General features: G+C 39.8%; 1 long non-coding RNA gene across 8 annotated transcripts in view; it reads right to left on the bottom strand.

Annotated features, from left to right (window-relative positions):
* LOC147823408 (uncharacterized) overlaps positions 1-22,238 on the bottom strand; it is a 33,358-nt gene extending 11,120 nt beyond the window's left edge. For 4 of the 8 annotated variants that reach the window (XR_015443908.1, XR_015443913.1, XR_015443914.1 and 1 more), the window contains exon 1: positions 13,427-16,220. This is a non-coding gene — a long non-coding RNA (uncharacterized LOC147823408). The other 4 variants (XR_015443909.1, XR_015443911.1, XR_015443910.1 and 1 more) reach the window with 3 other exon arrangements.
* Between the last annotated feature and the right edge of the window lie 2,925 nt (positions 22,239-25,163).

Here is a 25,163-nt window from a genome sequence, read left to right as displayed (position 1 = left end):
AACAACATACAGATAACCCAATTATCCCTCCTCTGGAGGTGGAAAAACACCTAGGGGGTAAATCATCTTAAAGATAAACAAGTAACCAAGCTATTCTTGTTCCTCAAGATTTCCACAGCCTTAAGGTGTCCATACAAACCCCAAATACAAACTATTTAGAATCACAAATTGTAAAGAATGAAAGAGACCTTAAAGAGGAGAAAGAGGAGAGGAGACTCTCCCAGGGATACACATGTAACCGAAATTATACTTTGTTGTGATTTTATTTTATTTTTTTTTTTGTTTATTTTATTTTTTATTTTTTGGTACTGGCCATCAAACTCAGTGTTGTGATTTAATTCATAACACCAAATTTTTAGGCACCCAACAAAGTGACTGAATTTAGATTCTGTGTGAGACATTTAAGTAGTTAGTTAAAACAAATGCAACAGAGTAATTTAGCATCTCCTAGTGAACCCAAATCAGCCCTCTTCTAAAAGTAAAGCCAGGATCCCAACACGAGCAAGCAGGCCCATGCCCAGAGCAACCATCCACCAACTCCAAGCCAACTCTGCATTTTGCTTCCCTTGGCCTGAGGTAGCAGAGGCTCAGACAAACCAACCAACCTGATCCTGGACAACACCTGGAGAGAGAAGGTAAGTCCAGAAAGCCAGCTGACCCAAGGAGAAAGTATGCAACTTCAGAGACTCCAGAGTTACCTTCCAAAGTGAGTGGGTGAGAGACAACCACAGGTGACCACTGCGGAGAAGGAGTGGGCCAGATGTAGGACATGGGCACTGCCCTCCATAGGGAGCAACCAGACCCTGCAAGTGTCAATATTAAGTTCATCAATTCACTTGAACCCCTGCCCCACAACCTACATCCAGCAGAGACCATAAGTCTGATTGGGTTTTCCATCTACCAGTGAGAGCAAGACATGCATGCCTAAGCTTGGACAGTAGCCATAGCCCAGGTGAATAGACAGAGGGGCCTCTAGTGTAGGGAGGGCACCTCAAAACCCATAGGCCCTAAAGCTAGCCAGAGAAAATCATGACTGGCTGAATTCTAAGACTAAAGATTCTGGAAAGAAACCACTCATTCAAAAACACAGAGGAATTTTTTTCTTCAAATCATATTTATAATTATTTTTATCTCTCTATCAGGTTTTTTAGAGACTTGGAATTTTATCTCCCTTTTTTGACTTTTTTTCTCTTTTAGTTTCTTTCTCTTTTCACCTTTCCACATTTTTTCTCTTCCTTCTTATCTTTCTTAAAATTTCCTATACTGTTCTGTTTTTCTTCTGCATTCTTTTCTGCAGCTGTTTTCTAATATTATTAATTTCCTTTTACTCCTCAATTATACCCCATCTCATTTTTATCTCTTCCTTCTCACATCCCATTGATTAATTTTTCAAATTTTAATTTTTTTCAGTCTCTGGTTCCCCTCTACCTTTACTGGTATAATTACTACACTTTATAAATCTATAGATTGCTGGGTAATGTTACACTGTTACTGTTGAATACTGCTCTATTGCTAGTAGAGATAAAGTTTTTCCATTTAGTAGATATTTACTGTAGGTCAATATTTGGTTTGTCTTAGTGTTCACACTAAAATTATAGGTTGCGTTCCTAATGTAAAGGATGGGATGTAAGGGTGATATGGCTGCGACATCTGTCACTCTGTTGATCACCAGGGTTGATTTGGCTGATTTGGCTGGCTAGCCGGGTGCTCTCTTCCTCCCTCACTGCTCCATGTGCATCCCTCCTGAAGCTGTGCTCAGTCAAACAGGACAACCACCACCCACAGAGGAGAACTGTTTCCTGGGTCAAGGGTATATGAGTAGCTGCGCTCCCTTGCTAGAATCTTCAAACAAGCTCTCAAGGATGGTACATTATTGGTCCTTAGGGTCTATTAATATTTGGTTTGTCTTTGACACTATGATTGATGCTAATTTCATTACTATAGTTCAGGTGGCATAGTTGTTCCTATTAATGGGTTTTCTTGGGATGCTGATATCTGGACTGCCTTGGGGTCATTAACAATTCCTGGATACTGGGTACTGGGCCAAATATGCTGCAACTTCCCATCCCAAGTAAATGGAGGTGGTTGGATTCTGGGACAGAGACATCCAATAGTTAGCCATGCCCAGAGGATATCACCAAAAAGTAGACATTAACAAAAGAGGTCTCCATACTAGCAACAAAGCTTTCCACTGTAATCAACCCACAAGCCTCAACATAAAAAACAAACAAAAAAATAAAAACATGAGAATACATGGCGACAAAATGCCTCCAAAAATTCCCACCATTCTCAAAACTGATCCATGGAACATCAAAGGGGAGGAAACTAAAAGCTACACAGTCAAATTAATTTAAAATGACATCAGAGGAGATATCAAAATAGACCAATATGGCATTTGCCAAGCTCACAGAAGATATAAGTAAACAGAAAATGGGCCAGATAAGTAAAATGACCTATGAAAAGTCTACAGAAGACACTAACAAAAAGCTAGCAGGGCTAAACAAAATGATGCAAAACATAAATGACCAGCAGAGAAAAAGTTCAAGTCTATAAAAAAGCTCCAAATAGAAATTCAGGAGATTAAAAATTCTATCAAAAGCATGAGCAGCAAAAGTAACCAATGCGAGGACAGAGTGATAATTAGAAATGGAGCTGTTGTAAATGATCGATTATTGAAAGATACCTTAAAAACAAGAGAACATGAAAAATAGATCTAAAATCTCACAGACAACACAAAGAACACTAACCTAAGATTAACTGAAATTAGTGAAAAATCAGAAGACACGCAAATGCCATAAAAACCTGCTTTTTAAAATAATAGCAGAAAACTTTTCAAATAAGGGAAAAGAATTTAACATCCATATAAGTGAGGCATATAAAGCCCTAAATAGCCACCATCAGAAAACAACCTCCCCACAACACATTATAGTAAAAATCCCTGAAGTCCAACACAGGAACAGAATCTTAAAAAATATTAGAGAAAAGGAATAAATCGCTTATAAAGGCAAACACAATAGAGTTACAGCAGAGTTCTGAACACAAATCTTAAAGATGAGGAGAGCTTGGAATGAAGTGTTTTAAACCCTTAAAGAAAACAATTTTTAACCTAGGCTGATATATCCCACAAAACTTTCTTTCAAAACTGATGAAAAAATGAGATATTTCCATATTAAAGAGCACCTAAAGAAATTGATGATTACCAAACCAACACTCAAAAAAAATCTCAAGGATATCCTAGAAAAAGACAATGAAACTAATGATGACAAAATGTCTAACAGAATGGTACACCAGACACGCCTAATCAGCCCGCTGCAGACAGGCAGGTCTGCCCACACCCTACAGAGGTCCTGAGTCACAGAGAACATGCTGAATCAGCCCACTGCAGACAGGCAGGTTTGTGCACGCCCTACCTAGGACCTGAGTCCCACAGAAGATGCCAAATCAGCCCGGTGCACACAGGAAGGTCTGTGCACGCCCTACCGAGGTCCTGAGTCACACAGAACATGCCGAATCAGCCCGGTGCACACAGGAAGATCTGTGCATGCCCTACCGAGGTCCTGAGTCACATGGAAGACACCGAATCACCCCACTGTAGACAGGCAGCCACCTGGTTCCACACTACAAAGACGCAGAGGACACCAGACCACCAGACCAAGGTACTGGGTAGCGCTGTTCCCAGCCCAGAGGGAGGGGCTTCTGAGCCGTCATCCCACTGCTCCTGGTCCAGAGGAAGGGGCTTCCCAGACACCATCCCTTTCGCTGCTCCCAGCCCAGAGGAAAGGGCTTTTGGACCACCTTCTGTCCTGCTGCTCCTGGCCCAGAGGAAGGGGCTTCCCGGCCACCATCCCTCCCGCTGCTCCCAGCCCACAGGAAAGGGCTTTTGGGTCACCATCCCTACCGCTGCTCCCGGCCCCTGTCCCACCTCACCCAGCTCAGAGGAGGTAATCCGTGCAGGTGCTAACAGCCCCCTACCCTAGTTGAAATGAGAAAACACATAAATAAGTCTCAAAACCAGACTTCCAGATCACCTACAGCAACCCCAAAGGGAAATGAGATGGAACACTCTGATACTCAACCACCTGGATCCACTGAACTGGCAACAAAAGGGGATTTGGAAAAAATGAAATCAGAAATAATTTCTTAGATAACAGGAGAAATTGTGCCCCTAGTGCAAGACATGATTAATAAATCTAGAGAGGAGCTCAGGAACATGATGGAAACCTAACATAAGAAAAAAATGGAATCCATAAAATAGATGCAAATAGATTTCCAGGACATGAAAAACTCCACTGAAAGTCTACACAGCAGAATGAGCCAGTGTGAGGACAGAATTTCAGATATAGAAGATAAGATTGCAATTAGTGACCAGGAAAAGAAAAATGGCTTCAAAATTATAAGGGAACATGAGAAATCAATCCAGCAGCTGCTAGATGATGCAAAAAAGAATAACATAAGACTGATTGGGCTCAATGAAGAAACAGGAGAGAGTGCAGATGACATAAAAAATCTCTTCACAGAAATAATGGCACAAAACTTCCCAAGCAGGGGGAAAGAGCTTGACATACAGATAAGTGAGGCATATAGGACTGCAAATAGCCTTGATCAAAAAAATCTACACATAGGCATATAATTGTTAAGATTCCAGAAACACAACAGAAGAACAAAGTTCTCCAAGCAGGCAGAGAAAAGCAGCAAATCACATACAAAGGAAAGCCCATCAGAATCACAGAAGACTTCTCAACACAAACCATCAAGGCAAGAAGAGCTTGGAGTGACATATTCCAAGCCCTAAAAGAAAACAGCCTCCAACCCAGATTGATGTACCCTGCAAAACTATCTTTCAAAATGGATGGAGAAATAAGATACTTTCATGACAAAGAGCACCTTAGGAACTTTGTGAATACCAAACCAGCACTCCAAAGAATTTTACACAATAGCCTAGGAACAGACATTGAGGATCACAACCCCAGGAAGCAAAGCAGAATGAACCCATCTGGCATGACAAGAACTTAAATATAAAGGCGGAGAATCCAACAAAAAGAAAAAGTCATGGCAATGACAAGTCAATACATTTCAGTTATAACCATCAATGTTAATGGTCTCAATTCACCAATCAAAAGAAATAGACTGGCAGAATGGGTCAAGAAGCAAAATCCAACAATATGCTGCATACAAGAAACACACTTCATTCAAAAGGAAACTCATAGACTGACAGGTAAAGGGTGGAAAACAATACTCCATTCAACAGGAACCCGAAAAAAAGCAGGAATAGCTATCCTCTTGGCAGATCAAGTAGATTTCAAACCAACACTGATTAAGAGAGATGAAGAAGGACACTACATCCTTGTAAAGGGAACAATCCAAGAGGAAGAGATGACAATCATAAATATCTATGCACCAAACACTACTGCACCCAACTATATAAAACAAATACTAAAGGACATGAAAAGTCATATATGCACTAACACAATTGTAGTGGGGGACCTCAACACCACACTGTCACAAATAGATAGATCAACTAGACTAAAAATAAGTAATGAAATACTAGAACTCAAACGAACTCTTGAACAAATGAACTTAACAGATGTTTACAAAGTCTTCCACACCACAAAATCAGAATACACATTCTTCTCAGCTGCACATGGGTCATTCTCAAAAATAGACCACATACTCACACATAGAACATGTTTAAGGAAGTGCAAAGGAATTGAAGTTATCCTCTGTATATTATCAGACCATCGTGCTATGAAATTGGAGATCCATAGCAAAAGAAACTGCAAAAATTTCATAAACACGTGGAAATTGAACAACACACTTCTGAATAACCAATGGGTCACAGAGGAAATTAAAGAAGAAATCAGACAGTTCCTTCAATTAAATGACAATGACAGTACAACATATCGGAATCTATGGGACACAATGAAAGCAGTCTTATGAGGGAAATTCATAGCAGTGAATACACATATTAGGAAAACAGAACAAGCCCAATTAAACAACCTGATGCTGAACCTCAAGCTTCTAGAAAAAGAAGAGCAGGACAACCCCAGAGCACATACAAGGGAGGAAATTATAAAGATCAGAGGAGAAATCAATGCAATGGAGACTAAGAGAACGATACAAAAAATCAATGAAGCCAAGAGTTGGTTCTTCGAACAAACCAACAAAATTGACAAACCTTTACCCAACCTTGTCAGAAAAAGGAAAGAAAAGGCCCAAATCCATGCAATTAGGAATGAAAAGGGTGAAATGACAACAGACCCAGCAGAAATCCAGAGGATCATCAATACCTACTTCCAGAACCTATATGCCAATAAGATGGACAACACAGAAGGAATGGACAGATTCCTAGATACATATGAATTACCACAGTTGAACGAAGGAGACCTAAAAATTCTGAACAACCCAATATCAACCAATGAAATTGAAAATGTAATTAAAAACTTATCACCTAAGAAAAGCCCGGGCCCTGATGGCTTCACTGCTGAATTCTACAAGACATTTAGAGAAGAACTGCTGCCACTACTGTTTCAACTCTTCAGTGAAATTGAAAGGGAAGCAATACTCCCAAATTCATTCCTGGAAGCAAGCATCACCTTCATCCCCAAAGCAGAGAAAGACCCAACTGAAAAACAGAACTATAGGCCAATCTCACTAATGAACATAGATGCAAAAATCCTTAATAAGATACTGGCAAATAGAATGCAGAAGATCATCAAGAAGATCATACACCCTGATCAAGAGGGATTCATCTCAGGGATGCAGCGATGGTTCAATATACACAAATCAATGTAATACATTATATCAATAGAGCCAAGGACAAAAACCATATGATTATCTCCATAGACTGAGAAAAAGCACTTGACAAAATCCAACATGCATTTATGATAAAAACCCTACACAAAAATGGAATAGATGGTCTCTACCTCAAACTGATAGAAGCCATCTATGAAAAATCAACAGTCAATATCATACTAAATGGTCAAAAACTGAAATCCTTCACACTAAAATCAGGAACAAGACAAGGATGTCCACTATCACCACTCTTGTTCAATATAGTTCTGGAAACATTAGCCATGGCAATTAGACAAGAGAAAGAAATAAAAGGAATAAAGATAGGTAATGAAGAAGTCAAATTGTCATTATTTGCAGATGACATGATACTCTCTATAGAAGACCCCAAGAACTCCACCAAAAGTCTTCTAGACTTAATAACCAAATTCAGTCAAGTAGCTGGTTACAAGGTCAACACACAAAAATCAATAGCTTTCCTCTACACCAATGACAGACTCACTGAGAGAGAAATAGGGCAAATAATTCCTTTCACAATACCATCCAAAAAACTGAAATACCTAGGAATCATCCTAACGAAGGAAATCAAAGACCTCTTCTCTGAAAACTATGGCACTCTGAAAAGAGATATTGAAGATGATATCAGAAAATGGACAGACATCCCCTGCTCCTGGGTAGGAAGGATTAATATAGTGAAAATGGCCATACTTCCAAAACTGCTATATAGATTTAATGCAATTCCAATTGAGATCCCAGCAGCATACTTCATAGGCCTCGAGAAAACAATCCAAAAATTCATTTGGAGCAAAAGAGACCCAGAATAGCAAAAGCAATTCTAGGTAACAGAGACATGGCAGGGGGTATCACAATCCCCAACCTGTAACTATACTACAAAGCCACTGTGATAAAACAGCATGGTCCTGGCAAAGAAACAGACTTGAGGACCAGTGGAACAGATTAGAAGATGCGGAAACAATGCCAGACACACTCAGCCATCTCATCTTTGACAAAGGAGCCAAACACCCTCACTGGAGGAAAGATAGCCTCTTTAAGAAATGGTGCTGGAAAAATTGGGCTTCAACTTGCCAAAGATTAAAACTAGACCTGTATCTCTCACCATGCACTAAAAGAAAACCAAAATGGATTAAAGATCTAAATATTAAAATAGAAACCGTGAACCAGTTGGAACAGAGGTTAGGTAGAACCCTTGAAGACATCAGTGTAGGAAAAGATTTTATGAACAAAACCTCAGTTGCCCATGAACTAGCACAATCAACAAGTGGGATCTCTTCTTATTAAAAGGCTTCTGCACAGCAAGAGAAACCACCAGCAGTGTGAAGAGACAACCCACAAGGTGGGAAAAAATCTTCACCTGCTCTTCCTCAGACAAAGGTCTACTATCTCGAATCTATAAAGAACTTAAAAAGATCAGATCTCCCAAATTTAAAGACCCAATCCAAAAATGGGCATCTGAAATGAACAGACATTTCTCACACAAAGAAGTAGAAATAGCAAATAAATACATGAAAAAATGTTCAACATCACTGGTCATTTGAGAGATGCAAATGAAAACAATGCTGAGATTGCACTTCACTCCAGAAAGAATGGCTGCTATCATGAAGTCAACCAATAACAAATGCTGGCAGGGCTGTGGGGAAAGAGGAACCCTATTCCACTGCTGGTGGGAGTGTAGATCGGTGCAACCACTGTGGAAATCAGTATGGAGATACCTCAAAGAAGTAGGACTGGAAGTCCCATTTGACCTGCTATTCCACTGCTGGGGATCTTCCCCACAGAATTAAAAGAATCATACCACAGTGATATATGTGCACCCATGTTCATAGCAGCGCAGTTTGTAATAGCTAAAACTTGGAAACAGCCCAAATGCCCATCAACTGGAGACTGGATAAAGAAAATGTGGTTTTTTTATAAAATGGAGTACTACTCAGCCATAAAAAATGAGAAATTAGAGACATTTATATCTAAGTGGATGCACATTGAGGTGATACTCTTAAGTGAAATAAATAGGACACAGATGTGTAAATACTGAATACTTTGTCTGGTGTGAGAAACTGAAAGTATAAATAAGGACTAGATGTATAATAGGTAATGTGTAGTAGGAAGGAAAGGGGCAAAGGGGAAGGAAGTGGGAGGGCTAGGGGAAAGGATAGAAGGGAATGGGATTAATATGAGAAAATGGAAAACTAGGAACAAAATCTTTGTAAATAGGGAGGAATGGAGGGGTTGAAGGGCGGGCTGGGCAAGGGTGAAAAATAAGAACCAAGAGAGACTATGTAAAGTTGCAAATTGCCAATGATGAATGTCATTATATTGTATACCTAAAGTGTACCAATGATTAGAATGAATAATCAATAATGTAAAATAGGAAGAAAAGGTCCAAAGGGGTAGGGGTAGTGGGAGGGGCAGGGGAAAGGAAAGAAGGGAAAGGAAAAATGCTGAGAAATGGAAAAAATGGAAATAAAGTCTTTGTAAATAGGGAAGGGTGGAGGGCATGAAGGGAGGGCTAGAAATGGGGAAAAAATAAGAACCAAGATGCATTATGTAAAGGTACAATTCCCAATGAGAAATGTAATTGTGTTGCATACCTACAATGTACCAATAAAAGAATTTAATACAAAAAAACCCCAAAAAAATCTATCAACTGAAAAAAGCCCAGATCTGGATGGATTCATTGCTGAATTCTACAAAAACTTCAATGAAGATCTAACACCAGTACTCCCCAAGCTTTTTAATGGAATTGAAAAAGGAAGGACTACTCCCTAAGTCATTCCTGGATACTAGCATTACCCTAATTCCAAAACTAGACAAGGAGCCAGCCAAAAAAAAGAACAATAGATCAATCTCTTTAATGAATATAGAGGCAAAAATTCTCAATAAGATCCTGGCAAACAGAATGCAATGAATCATCAAAATGATCATACATTTTGACCAGGTAGGCTTCATTCCAGGGAAACCAGGAAGGTTCAACATACACTAATCAATACATTTAATAAGATAAACAGACTGCAATCACATTAACAAGGATAAACAAGCAAGGATAAAAAAGTCACATAAACATCTCAATAGATGCAGAAACAGCCATTGACAAAATCCAACATCTTTTCAAATAAAAACCTAATAAAAACTCTGAAGAAAGTAGGTATAGAAGGACCTTATCTCATAATAAATGATAAATTCCATTTAAGATAAACCTACTGCCAACATTATATTAAATGGGAAAAACTGAAAGCTTTCCTTCTAAAATCAGGAACAAGACAAGGATGTTCACTATTACCACTCCCTTTCAACTTAGTACTCAAAACATTAGCAAGAACAATTAGACAAGAGAAAAAAATAAAGGGGACATGTATAGAAAAGGAAGAAGTCAAATTATTATAATTTGCAAAATGACACGATACTCTATATAGAGGGCCCCCCAAAAATCCATCAAAGACTCTTAGAATTAATAACCAAATTCAGCAATGTAACAGGATACAAAACAAGCACACAAAAACTAGCCAGATATGGTGATGCACACCTATAATCCCAGCTCTCGAGGGGCTGAGGCAGGAGGATCACTGCAAGTTCAGGGCCAGTCTGGAGTACATAGTGAGTTCAAGGCCAGCCTGAACTACACATTCCTACACACCAATAATGAAACTACTGAGAAAGAAAGCAGGAGGGGGGAAAAGCTATTCCCAATAGCACAAAGGAAAATTAAATACTTAGGTATTAACCTAACTAAGGAAATGGAAGACCTTTATAATGAGAAAGGAAATCTGAAAAAGGAAATTGAAGAGGATACCAGAAAATGGGAAGATACCTTCTGTTCCTAGATAGCCAGAACCAATATAGTGAAAATGGCTATACTTCCAAAATTAATATTCAGATTTAATGCAAACCCAATCAAAATACCAACAGTATTCTTCACAGAACTGGAGAAAACAATTCTAAAATTCATATGGATCAAGAAAAGACTAGACGAGCTAAAACAATCCTGGATCACAAGAGCAAAGGGGAGGCATCACAATCCTGGACTTGAAGTTATATTACAAAGCTACAGTGATAAAAATAGCATGGTACTGGCACAAAAACAGACATGGGGATTAATGTAAGAGAATAGATGATGCATAAACAACCCCAACACATCTAAGTATTTGATCTTTGACAGAGGAGCCAAAATCCTATACTGGAGGAAAGATAGCCTCTTTAATAAATAGTGCTGTGGAAACTCCCTGTCTACATGCAGAAGACTGAATCTAGACCATATGTCTCACCACATACTAAACTAAAATCAAAATGGGTCAAAGAAGTAAATGTTAAAGCAGGAAAAACCTGCTGGAAGATAAAATACATAAAACTCCTGAAGTCATAGGGGTAGGCAATGACTTTCTGAATAGAATCCTGGTTGCATAGGAAATAATACCAAAAATCAATAAATGAGATCACATCAAATTAAAAAGCTTCTGTACAGAAAAAAAATAGTGAAAAGACAACCTACAGAATAGGAAAATATTTTGCCAGGAATTCCACAGACAGAGGACCAATATCTAGAATATGCAAAGAATTCAAAAAAAATTAGACTCCTCAAAATAAAAAACCCAATAAAAAATGGACAAGTGAAATGAACAGACACTTCACAGAAGAAATACAAACAACCAATAAATAGATGAATAATTAGTCAACCTTGCTGTCCATTAGAGAAATGCAAATTAAAATAACACTGAGATTTCTACTTAACGCCAGAAAGAACAGTCATCGTGAAGAAATCAAAGAATAAGAATCCTGGTGAGGCTTTGGGGAAAAACAACCCTTCTTCATTGTTGGTGGGAATGTAAACTAGGACAACTACTATGGAAATCAGTATTAAGATTCCTCAAAAAGCAAAAACTAGAAATTCCATTTGGCCCAACTATTCTTCTTCTAGGTACCTTCCTAAAAGAGTTAATGACATCATATTACAGTGGTCCACACATACTCATGTTTATAGCAGCACAATTCATAATAGCTAAATCTTGGAACCAGCCTACATGTCTATCACTAGATGAACTGATAAAGAAAATGTGATATTTACACACATTGGAGTACTGCTCTGCCATAAGGAAAGTTAAATTTGAGTCATTTGTAAGAAAATGGATACACTTTGAGATATAATGTTAAGTGAAATAAATCAGGTGCACAAGCTTAAATATTGTTCAGCTATATGGGGAACACAAATTATATATAATGAGCAAAATAAAATATAGATAAAAGAAAGTAGAGAGATCTTTTTTTGTTTTTGCTTTGTTTTGTCTTTTTGAGATAGGGTCTCACTATGTAGTCCAGGCTGGCCTTGAACTCACTGTGTAGCCCAGGCTGGGCTCAAACTCATGGCAATCCTCCTGCCTCAGTCTCCTGAATGCTGGGATTAACAGGCATGTGCCACCACGCCCAGCTCGAGAGATCTTTCTTAAATGGGAAAGGTATCCAGAGATGAAGGGAAGGAAGAGGGGGAGGGAAAGGGTATGAAAAAAGAAATTAAGATGTTTTATGTACATGTGCCAACTCCACACAAGGAATGTAAACATTATCTATTGCAAAGACAGGCAATCACCAATTTATGATTACTCAACTTAACATTTTTCACCTTTACCATGGTGTAAAAGCTATGTGCACTCAGTAGAAATTGTACTTCAAATTTTGAATTTTGATTAGGCTAGTGATACGCAGTAAGATGTTTCCTTTTGATTCTGGGCAACAACAGGGGCCCACAGCTCCCATCAGCCCCGCATTCACTCGTATACGAAGCCAGCACTCTACAGTGCACTGTGTTGTCAAGCTATGAAGCTTGGTAGGTTAGGTGCATTAAGTGCATTTTTGACTTACAAGATTTTCCATTCCCTTGGGTTTATTGGGACATAACTCCACTGTAACTCAAGAGGCACCTATATTGATAATGAACCATTCAGAGGTAACCTATGAAATTAAAGATGAATAACCTACTAGCATACACCAATACCTTAAACCTAAGATCCGGAAACACACACTGGTGTTTGGTTCAGCTGTGCACTCGAGGGGACACATGTGTCAGACCCAGCAGGCGAAATGGAAGAACACTGTTCCTGAGCCTAGGGACACAAACAGCTTCCCTGTGACTTGCCACGCACAGAAAAAGAGCTCCGACTGTGCAGCAGGGAGCTTAAAGGCTAAGAGAAGAGGGAAAACTCATCCCTCCTTTCATCATTAATCTGCTCTGTCTCAAGGAAGATGGCAAATACTTAAAATATCAAGAGGCTGGGTCACTTCAAGGAGCAGCCCATCTGGGAATACACTCCTAATCCGCCCTAAATTCCAGAACTTCACTCAGCCCTTAAGATCACACTTAACTTTCCAGGCAATGCAGTCACAAGGGTGGGCGTGGGGCAGGCTGGGGTCGCAGGGGCCTGGGCCAACAGACAGGAAAGCTGGGCCGGCTGGGCTGCAGAACGTGCTGTCTTTGTGACCTCCAAGGACTCACCACTGCCTTGTCATTCAGCCTCAAACAGTATGGTCAAGTGAACATCTCTCTTCATTTTGCGTTTTTGGAGGAAAAAGAAGTTTGACTGTTCAGGACAATGAAATGATTCCAAGTATGTTTTGTTTTAAATTGGAAACTAACCTGGTAGTTGGTCGGTCTTTGAGACAGAAGCTTTATCTTCATAGTTTACTTGAACTGCACAGATTTTTTTCAATTAAAAACTAAATCTAAGAGTGTTAATAGTGAATTTACTGTTCAAGTTAAAATACAGCTATGCTAACAGAGAGCAAAGGTGAACTGAGGACAGCTGGCTTTCTCCAGATTTGGCAGCTGAAGCCTCCTCTAAGGTGGAAGTAGAGACCAGCTTGGTAGTGTGTGTGTTGGGGGGGGGGGGATACTAAAGATTAATTGAACTGGGAGCTCTCACTGAGCCACATTCCCAGCCTGTTTTAAAATTCTATGACAGAGTCTCACTAAGTGACTAAGTTCCCGAAGCTAGACTTGATTTGTGATCCTCCTGTCTCGGCCTCCCACAATTCTTAGATTATAGGGATGCACCATTGCACCCAGCACACCTATAATTTTTAACAGCACTGAATTAGCTGCCAGCAGGGTGAGGTCATAAGCCAATGCCAATCGGACCTTGTTGTTCTACCGCTCTCATCCTGTTCTAGAGGCCACCCTGATACTATCTTGGGCCAGGTGCTCCTGCCTCTCTCCTTTATGACACAACCAAGCAACCAAGCTGGGGAACACCTTTCATTTCTTACAAATGCAGAAACTCTGGATCTGAATCAACTCCCATCAAGGCCACCATGGCACAGAGTTGATTCTATCACATGTTCATGTAGAACAGGGGACTGGGTGAAGACCCAGATACATACAGTATAAGCTCCATGAGGACAGGTGCTCAGTACATTTTATTCAGTTCTGTCTCTCACTGGGCCCAGAACCATGCCTGGCATGTAAGAGGAGCTGGGTAAGTATTTGGTGGCAATGACAATGAGAGCCCAGATCGGAAAGAACCAAGGCTGGGCAACATGGACCTGGCCCTTATGAGCCACAAATAGGAGAAGTATAGCTGAACCCAGTGAAATTCCATAACAATTGCAGGCTTCTTAAAAACAAAACATCAGGGTAAATCCTAAATTTTAGCATTTTCTCATTAATTCAGTAACATGTGTTGTACAAAGCTGTGTCTAGGTGTTAGGTGTAACACAGTGAACAAAACAGATCCATGTCCTCATAGAGTTTCCACTCCAGTGAGGAAGACGGACAACAGACTTACAAATATTTTTAGAGCATTTTAAATGCCAATAGCTTCTTCCACAGAACCCTAATTCTAGGGTTAATGTACCACTCCCCAGCATCCTGTTACCTCATAGCCTGATTTTTTTTCAGACTGATTCTTATTTCTCTCATTGGTGTAATGTTAACAAATTAGGGGAAATTATAGGGACAGAATGTCTGGTCAACACAAAATCTCAAGGATGATGAAAGTCCCTTTTTAAAACTAAATAATCCAGGGAGGGAAAGCAGCAAAAATATAAAAGCAAAACACAAGTAATTATTCTTTTGAAACTGGGTTTCACATCTGCTTTGCTAGAGAAGCTGTGCCATCTGAATTCTGGGGATGGAGGTAGAAAAAGCTTTCAAACATTCCTTTCTAATGACATCACCGATTCTAGCTGAAGAATCAAGGGATTTTGGACAGCCGGACTTAGGAAATAAGGAAATAGGAAAACCATTAACAATAAGGCCGAATAAACATAAGGCTTTTTTTTAAAGCTCTAAAATTACTCTCAAACCTATGATGCTTCATTCCAAATATTTGATTTTCATTTTAAATTGTCAAGTCTCATTGTATTTGCCACAATAAACTTCAAAAGTCCTATAACGAATAAATCTCATTTTCTATTTTGCCGCTGGGAAACTAGGCAGACTATGCACTATGTTTCATAGCCAAAATCCCCAGAGTCCTCACACAAAACCTAAGCCATACACAGGACTACTCTGAAGTGGAATCCTGAGGTACAGCCAATCTTCACAAAATAAGCAAAGAATTTCCCATGATCCCAAGGATTCTAGCAGAGTTTGTAGTGTATTGGCCTCCATTTTCCTTTCTTATCCAGCTCAACTATAACCAAAAATAAAAGAAAGTGAGAGAAAAGAAGGAGGAGAAAGAAAGGAGGAAAGAAGGGAAGGAGGGAGAGAGGAAGGGAGGGAAGGAGAAAGGAAGGAAGGGAGGAAGGAAGGAAGGAAGGAAGGAAAGAAAATGATCCCTAGAAATAAAAGACAATGGTTTAGCTTTTCCCTGGAATTGTTCAATCTTGTTTAAAGGGCAAAGGAAGTATATGGCTCCTCTCACTTTATACCAGAAAAGAGCAGAGGTCCTAATTCTTCACTCTAAAACCACCACAACATGAAAGTGAATCTGAAATCCTGAATTGCCCTTTGAATTTCTGTCACCTTGAGAATCAGTCAGCATACTCCCAGTGTTCTTTCTCATACTTTCCTTTAGTAAAAAGAAATGGGAGGATAGAAGTCTATTGTCTTCTACATGCTTACTACAGTGCCATGTAAACAGAGTTAAAACAAGAATCCTCATTTTCACTCACTGTCAAATGGCTGCCTCTTTGAATTTGACTTCCCCCACTGCATCCCATATATCACCATGTACTGTCTGGTCCACTTTGCAATTTGCCTGTTTTCCTCCACTCTTCCCTCCAGTCGTTATTCTTTAACACTAAGACCATTGTCAAAGAATGGGTTCAGTTATGCTTTCTGGGCCTTTTGTACACTCCTCCCCTCTCCTGTCACCTGTATTCATTTCACGTGCCTGTGTTCCCCATTTGTGTATTTCCACATCATGTTCTGAGCCAAAAGAAAGTATCCCAAATAGAATATTTTTGATAGGTCTGACCCCCACCTACTCCTCCCAGGCACCTGAGTTCCTGAGCTCCGAGAACCATCCCAGCCCACCTGCACCTGAGCCTGAGAGCAACACCTCCTCTGCCAGGTCACACCTGCCCCATCTGTTAGGTCACAGAGCCATCGCTATGGCTACACACTCGGCCATTCTCAATCTCACACTCCCCCAACTTCCAGTCACCCCACCTAAGCCAGTGCCATCATTTACCTAACAATTTTAAAAATGCTTCCCAATTTAAGTCATTTGGTAGATTGATTGTGAGACAAAGACCACCAGAAGGACAGAGGACAAACAAACTCTTGGGCCTTAACTTGTTACTCACTTAAAGCATGATTTGTGTTTTCTTTTGAAGCAGTCAGGGACTTGAAAGCTGCTTTTGCTATTTAAAAAAAAAAATCAAAAGAGTGACTCCTTACTTGGGCCTACAGACACCCAATAGGTAACTAAAAATGGAGCAAAGCTTGACTTCCCTTGTGTATCTGTCTCCTTTATTACCTTAAACTCCGGATGTGATCCTTGCTCAGCTCTGCATATAGGTTAATCATTTAGGGAGTGTCTGTCTGAACCCTGGCAAAATAAGGTTGATTTGCACTAAACTGACATAATCAATCTCATTCCCCTTCAAGACTGAGGGCATCAAGATAAGAGGTTTACAGGAACATTAAACTACCAATGAACACGCAGAAGACTCTAGTCATACCCTAAACCTCCAGTCACTATGGATCCAACAGAGCCTCCAAAACACTGAGATTACCCCAAGCAGGAACAATCCTCTCACAGAGACCAGATTAATTGATGAGGACCTTTGCAGAGCCATCTCAAAAGCAGAACTGAAATAATGATCAACCAGACCCTAGTCCAGTGGTGGCAAACCTATGGCACACATGTCACAGTGGGCCATTTGTATCACTGTAAACTCTAAAAGGTTCGCCATCACTGCCCAGTCCAGCTCAATCCTTAGAAGCGATTCCCTCCCCTGTTGAAGGGCCAGTTTCATTTTCTGCTTCAAAGCTGTGCCCCCTTCAGCTCCTCAAGCTGATGTCCCTTCCCTATTTTCTTTTACTTTCTAACTCTGCCTGATAAATCAGGCTACATCTCTCTCTGGTGCATCCTGAGATGCTTTTCTGTGACAGTGTCAAGAAATGGCCTGGATGTAGTTAAGGTCCCCTCTCTTCTTTAGGGAAACCTCTTCAAACTCCACCCAGGGGCAGTTGCATTGTTGATTATATTAATGACTTTTGTCACATACCTCGGCAATGTCTGCCCCACCTCTCTGGTTTCAGCCTGGTGACTCGTTTTAGCCCATGGGATATTAGCACATGTAATTCAAGCAGCAGCTTCTGAAAGCGCCAGCATTTTTCTACTTTCTTTTTTTTTTTTTAAACCTCTGCCATTCCTAGGAGAACATGCTCAAGCTGACCTGCTGGCTACTTGTACAGAAGAGCCAACTGGCCACAGTCATTCCAGCCAGGCCTATTCTAGATCAGCCAACAGCAAACTAATGCCCAGGCATGTGAATGAGCCCAATCAAAATCATCAGAGCTGCCTCGCCAGCTCGAGGCTGACTGCAGATGCACAAGCAAGTGCAGCCCAGAGCAGCCAAGCCCAGCCTGGAGCACATTCATGAGCTAAATCAGGGTTCAATCAATAATGGCCCATGAACCAAATCTGGCCCACAATCTGCTTTTGTATGGCCCAAGGGGCGGGGGGGGGGGGGTAACCACAAGCCATTCAAATTCATGGTTGAAGATCAAAAGAATATTTCATAGCACATGAAAATAAAATTCAAATTTTGTGTCCTTAAATAAAGTTTTATTGGAACACAGGCATGCTCATTCATTTCCATCTTGCCTATGGCTGCTTTTGTGCTACAAAGGCAGAGTTTGGAGACTGCATGGCCCAAAAACTCCTGTAACATTTACTGTCTGATTCTTTAGAGAAAAAGATTGCCAATCCCTGGCCTAAATAAGTATTTATGGCTATAAGCTACTGCGGTCAGGGGTGGTTTGTTACAGCGTGACTGTGGCAAAAGTTCATGACACATCTTCTCATCTGAAAGTTAATCTCTTCCCCTATTTCCCCCTTAGAAAGTCCTGGTGGTCAAAACAAAGCCAGTCCCTTTCTCTTTTCCACCATACTTATGGACCCCATGACCTGGGGCCATGGGCTGCAATGATGAATGCCAGCACATCAAAGAATGTCACATACTGCAGCAGTTCCCAGGTTGGAAGTAGACAACACCAACCACTCCGCCACAGTGACCAGCAAAGATCCAAATGCCACTTACCCTACTGCCAGTGTCACAAAATCATGAGTGAGGGTGCCCATCCATTGCCAACTTTGTACTCAGAAGCAACTTGCATAGGAGCAGAGGTAGGGGGAAGAAATCTAAAAGATGAAGGGAAACCGAGTGTTTATTTAGATTCATTGGACTAAGTTTACAAGGTTAGACTAAAATTTAATTCTCCCCTTGGGGTCCAGTGGTTGACCCTTGGGAGGAACATTATATCAGTTAATAAAGAAAAAACCTGTTACATCTTCTTATCATCTCTGAATATTCTGTGAGTCAGTTTTGCAAACCTGAGATGAATTTTTGCGGAATGATTGAATGAATAAATGAATGGAGAACACCCTGCCCCACTGACACATACATACCTTTCCCACCACCTTTTCTGGCATTTATACAGTATCCAAAAATATCTCATTCCTCATCTTGAAATGTCTTCCAACCCCAAGGAGCAACTTGCAGGTCCAGCTGCCCTCATTCAGAAATGCTGAAACACTCCTCCCCTTCCTCTGGTCCCTTGGCCAGGGACTCCAATAGGTGGTCTCAAAGCCTTGGATAAACTGACATGAAACACCAGGGTATCCTCTATGGTAGAGGATCTTGGATCTTCCCGTAGACTTTGGCCTTAAATCTGTATGGGAAATCTTTTGTGATTATAAGGAGGCAATGTTTTCCCCAAGAGAAGAGTTCAGATTCCCACATCTGGAGTTTGACCTTTGTGGATGTTGTCATTTCACCCGCCACAGGAAATCTTTCTGGGTTGGGCTGAAATATGTTACTGTTCAACAGCATGGCTGGTAGCAATCCCACCCAGCTGTGTGGAACAGGAAGCTACAGGGTAATTAATATTCTGTTAAAACATCAGGGGGTTACACTAAAGCTGGCCCTTTATCAGGGCTGACTCATCATGTTCAGACCAAACACTGTATTGTCTGACCACTTCTGCTGACTCACTTGTCAGCCCTGGGCGGGGTGCACCTAGGCAGGGCTGCAAGCTCTCGTGGCTGCCTTTCTGGGATGTGAGTGACCCTGGGGCGGCAGCCAGGTCACTTCACTCTCTAGAAAAGCTTCTGTGATCAGCCATGGATGGGCTTCAAATATGTGATGGATTATTTCACGGGGAGATGGCTAGCCTCTTTCTGCATTGTTTCATGTGAAAACAGCAGGGAAAGCAAAACAACTAACATTCAGAAAGAACCATGGTATTTCCAAGCTGGAAGGGAGATTTATCCCCAAAGCTATAAGTACTTTCCCGGGAGAGAGGGAAAGGGAATATAGCCTGGTAGATAAGAGCTCAGACTCCAGCAACCTGAATTCATGTTCCATGTCTGCCACTGGTAGTAAAATTGTAAGTAGTGGGCTAATGTAGCTATTAAGTAACTTTAAGCAAATTGCTCAGACTATCTGAGCTTCCATTTCCTTATCTATAAAATGAGGAATAATTATAGTACCCACCTCATTGGGCTATTGTGAGGAGAGAATTAAAAGAGATAAAGTATAAAAAGAACAGTGTGTGCCCCAAGGTACTCAATAAATAGTAGCTGTTATTAAGGCTGATGAGGCATTCCATGGAAACGTCTTTCCGGGAAACAGGGATGGATCCTCCAAGTGTTTGGCATCAGATAAGCAAAGGGTAAAGGAATATTGCTGCAAGCTGGGTACTGATGGGGTTGGGGAGGACAGAGGAAGAACATTCCCCAGGGAATGATGAATCCTCAGTATCTTGAGGAGCTGTGCCTTTGAGCCCAGGTAGGGGGAGATACTCACTTTTCTGTCCTGATTTCAGGTGTGTTGAAGATGGTTGCTCACAAAGAAAGAAAGAAAGAAAGAAAGAAAGAAAGAAAGAAAGAAAGAAAGAAAGAAAGAAAAAGAAAAGAAAAATAACCGTCTGATTATAAGTCTCTGAAGATTCTGCTCAGATTTCCCTTTAAAGGCTTCATTTAAGTGTGCACATACGAAAGCACAGACTAGTTTAAAAAACAAAAACAGAAACCTGGCTGGTAATGACATACACAAACGGATACTTACATGATACTGTTAAGTGCACTCCTTTTAAACTACTCATTCTTATTCCACAGAAAGTGGTCCTTATGTCAAAGCCCTTAAGAAGTCAAACAGCTTGTATAACCAGCAAACCTCATGGTTAGTTAGCAGCTTTCAGGACTTGGATTCCCAGTGATAAACAAAAGAATTCCGAAGGCCACAATCCATAAACTCTCCATAGAAACATATGGAACTGCTTAAGGAGTTTGGCTCAGAGTGTTATTTTGAAAACAAGTATCCTCAGCCAGAATCTCCACTGAGTACTATTTATTGAGTGGTTGGAGAAGGGCAAGACTGCATGGATCTTGTAGGGCTGCTCTTCAGCAATCCCAAACTGAAGATATTACTTACTCAAGCCTCCTCATACCCTAGGAAGGAGCAAGAAGTTGGCGCAGTTGTATGCATTCCACCCCAGGCATTGGGGCCGCTATTGCAGAAGCCTGCATTCCTTAAATATCCTTCTACAAATCTCTGATTGCAAGATCTTCCATCTTCAATGCTCTCATTTCTTATTCTCAGAACTTCTGATTATAAATCCTCACAGAGATTCAATGGACCACTCTGTCCTTTGTACTTTAACAATAATTCATCCAAACTTCAATTAAATGGTAGATAATTCCAACCCAGCCTTCTACTGCTGAAATGTTAGTTCTCTGAAAAGAGCAACTTTTATCTGCTTCTGCTCCAGGCTTTGGCTTAGTAAGTATTCTACACTTCTTTTGTTGTTGTAATAATAAAATCTAAAAAGTTGATGAAGGTTATAAATTAATGAATTGGCACAGCCATGAACAGAACTCAAAGTTCTGATATTTTGAGGAGCTACATCACAAGGACTCCAGGTAAGTCTACCCTATAGTTGCTCTTGCTCTTTAATTAGATTGTGTGGCCACCATGATGCAGATATAAAATGGCTATTTTATCCACTGGCCATCACACTCCAAAAGGTGGACATAGCCAACCTGCCTGGCTTGTCGACGCTGAGAATTTCCTTGTACTGCACTTTGTCTTGGTTTCAGAACAACATAAATTATCCTTTTTTTTTTAAAACTACTGAGGGGTTTATTTTTTTATATGTTACCCAAGACTTTCCGTAAAATGGTAGTCTCAGTCCCACTAGAAAAACATAAAATTGTGTGACTAAATAAAAATTTTAAATGTTATACATATTTTAAAAAAATAATTTATTACCAAAGAAATCAAACCAAAGTCCGTATGATTCTCCATGCATTCATTTATCCCACATAAATTTTATTTAAAAAGATATTTTAACTGATACGTAAAAACATAAAATGTATACATATTAATGAGGTGATGTTTTACAGCTAAGCTTTCAAGAAAGAAATGCATGGGCACTAGAAACAAAGAGATCATTGAAAACAGAACAGTTTCAAAGTCTCACCTCATGATGTAGCTGCTTAGGGTGGTGAAGAGGTGATTATTGACTATTCACTGAAGGTCTCAAGCTGAAGTGAGCAGGACAGTGGGTCTGAGAATCTTACATAGATGCTAGGACCATTGATGGCTTCTACTTCATGTAGAAAGAATAGTTCAGGAAAAAACTGATCCATTCACAGAGGGAGAGAAAATTAAAGAAAATCAAAAACTTAAATGGATGGGTTAAATAGTAGATGAGATAAAGAAAGAATTCATAAACTGGAGAACAGATTTTAAGAAATTATTCAGAAGGCATAGAGATATACTGCAGGGCTTCAAAGATCTATAACTCAAAGTACTATAAAAAATAATCATTAACTTGGAACTCTGTACCTAGCTGTAGTGATTTGCTAAGGCTGCCATACTAAATACAGTCAAATCTTGGATGGCAAGTAACTTGGTCTGGGAGTGTTCCACAAGACTAGCAAACATTTCTAGGAAACTTTAACTTGATAAACAAGTGATGTCTTGCAATACAAGTAGTATGTCACGACGAATGTCACATAATCACAACTGGTTCTTCTCTTGCTCTATCCCTTGCTGGTTTGCTGTACAAGTGCTTTGGATTATGAGCAGAACAAATTATGCTTGTAAACGAAGGGCTTACTTGTACCACAAATTGCATAACTTAAGCAACAGAAATTACATTTTACAGTTCTGGAGGCTGAAAGTCAAAGATCAAAGTGTCAGCAGATTTGGTTTCACTTGATGACTCTCTAATTCACTTGTAGGTAGCACCTTCTTGCTGTGTTCCTATAAGGTCTTCCCCTGTGCATGCACATCCCTGGTGTCCTCTTATAAGGACACTAATCATACTGGATTAGGCCCTACTCTTATGACCTTATTTAAACTTAATGTCTTGTAAAGGCCCTCTCTCCAAACACAGTTACATTGGATTGTTAGGGCTTTAACATAGGAATTCCCTGGTACACAATTCAGTCCATTGTATTGGCTAAATTCATTCAAATATACAGATAAAACACATACTTTTTTTTTAACAAAAAAAGACCATAAATGTTTACTGATCATAGACAATGATGAAAGCAGCCCCTCCATAACTGGTCAAACTTTATGCTATCATTTCTGAAAATTAAAATTGAATTAGAAAAATATCCTCATGTTTCAATCCCTTGAACAATCATCCTCTTTATAGGCCTTCAGTGTTATATTTCCCTATGTTCTTTAAGAATGCAAGAACTGTATTTGAATATATTTCTGTATATATATATATATATATATATATATATATATACACACACACACACACACACACATACAAATACGGTTAGGGTTAGGGTTCAGTCCTCCTGCTTTGAAAATTTGACTCTCTTTCTATATTTGTCACCTTTTGAGAACCTCTCTTGCTTGTGGGTCTCAAAGCAATTCCTTGAAGGAATAATTGTGTGAGTGGAACAAGGGAGAAGCCTTGTATTTCTATATAAAAGAGAATGTAGGGCTAGGAATGTAATTCAGTGACAGAAGGCTTTGTATGTTGGGGGGTCATGGGGTCATGAGTGTGGGCACTATATATGGTCTCTTGTCCCTTCCTTACTGTCTCTGCTCCCCTGCTCTGCTTCCTGCCACTATGAATTAAGCAGCTTTGCTCCACTATGCCCTTCTGCCATATTTCTGCCTTGGAACCTGCTGACAATGTTCTGAATCTCCTGAAATTGTGAGCTAAATAAATTTTTCCTCCTCTTCATTGTGGATGTCAAGTATTGTGTCTCAGTAATGGGAAAGTTAATATACCTAGCATTCATGAGGCTCTAGGTATGATCTCCAGCACCACAATAAATAAAGAAACATTAATTAAATCATAAAAATTAATATAGAACTGAAATGTGATAGGTAATACTGGCCTCTGCCTATTGGTTTTTTTCATTTCTTCTTCATACAGATCTTAAATAGATAACAAAGAAGCCATACAGACACTCCTCAGCTTAATGATGGAGATCCCAATAAATCCACTGTAAATTGAATTTATTGTAATTCAAAATGTATTTTACAGGACAGAAGGATCACAAGTTTAAGCCCAGTCTGGACAATTTAATGAGACTCTGTCTCAAAACAAATTTTAAAAGAGGGGCTGAGGATGTAGCTCAGTGTGAAGGTCCTGGGTTTAAATCGTCAGTACTGAAAAAAAAAAAAAAAAAAAACCTACTTACCAAACATTATAGCTTAGCAATACAGTGTACTGTGGAGTATGGTTGCTTAACTCCTTGTGAGGGCATAGCTGACTGGAATCCTGACTTGCTGCTGCTGCCTGGCACCTTAAGAGAATATCACGCTGCACATCTCTAGGCAGGGAAAAGATAAAAATTTGAAGTACAGTTTCCACTGAATGCATATCATTTTCACACCATTGTAAAGCTGAAAAATCTTACATCAAGTCTTCATAAGTCAGGAACCATATGTATTTTAGAATTCTAAATGTGTAAGTTTTGCAAAACACAGAGCCTCACAGAAAGACATATTAAGGCTTTAGTGCAGCACACACACAAAAAACTTCAACCAAAAGTAAAGAAATGGAATGCAAAAGGCAACAGCAATCAAAGCAATTACAAAGGCTAAGGGTAAATTTAAACAAGCATTAAAAACAGAAAGAAGAGTAATAATAGTTATTATAATGGTAATAATTTTATCAGTCAGTGTCCAGCTCTGAAATAGACACCATCCTAAGTCTTTTTGATAGAGAATTTAATTGCTTACCTGCGTCATGGAAGTATGAAGAAATCAAATGTGGAAAAGAAAGACAACTCAGGTATTAAAAACAGAAGGGTGCTACTGCCATTCCTGAGCCAGAGGAGCAGGGCTTAGAAGTTAGGCCAGTGGGCAAAGCCATGAAGCAAGTGCCCACAATGGGAGCTGGAGTCACCCAGGAGACAGCCACCACCAGAGATCCTACAAGAGGCCACCAATCTTCAGCCAGTGTCTCCCATTGAATAAACTTACCTGGACGTCAGAGGAGCCTGCAAATGCAGTTGCCTACAATGCAGAGTGGGATAAGAGAAAGACAGGAAATGCATCTGTGCACTAAAGGCAGCTAACTAACACAATAATAATGATGAAGTTAGAATTTCAAAAAAGGATAGAATTAAATGGGCAATAAAGATTAGAAGATGGCAAAGGACTGATCAAGAAAATTTAAAAAATTAGTATTAGTAGAATTTAGAAATTTTGAG

This window comes from Heterocephalus glaber, unplaced genomic scaffold (assembly GCF_053883595.1).
Source record: "Heterocephalus glaber isolate CG9 unplaced genomic scaffold, H.glaber_assembly_v1.0 deba00001586, whole genome shotgun sequence".
NCBI lineage: Eukaryota > Metazoa > Chordata > Mammalia > Rodentia > Bathyergidae > Heterocephalus > Heterocephalus glaber.
The sequence above is the reverse complement of the archived record's forward strand: the minus strand, read 5'-3'. Positions and strand labels throughout refer to the sequence as shown.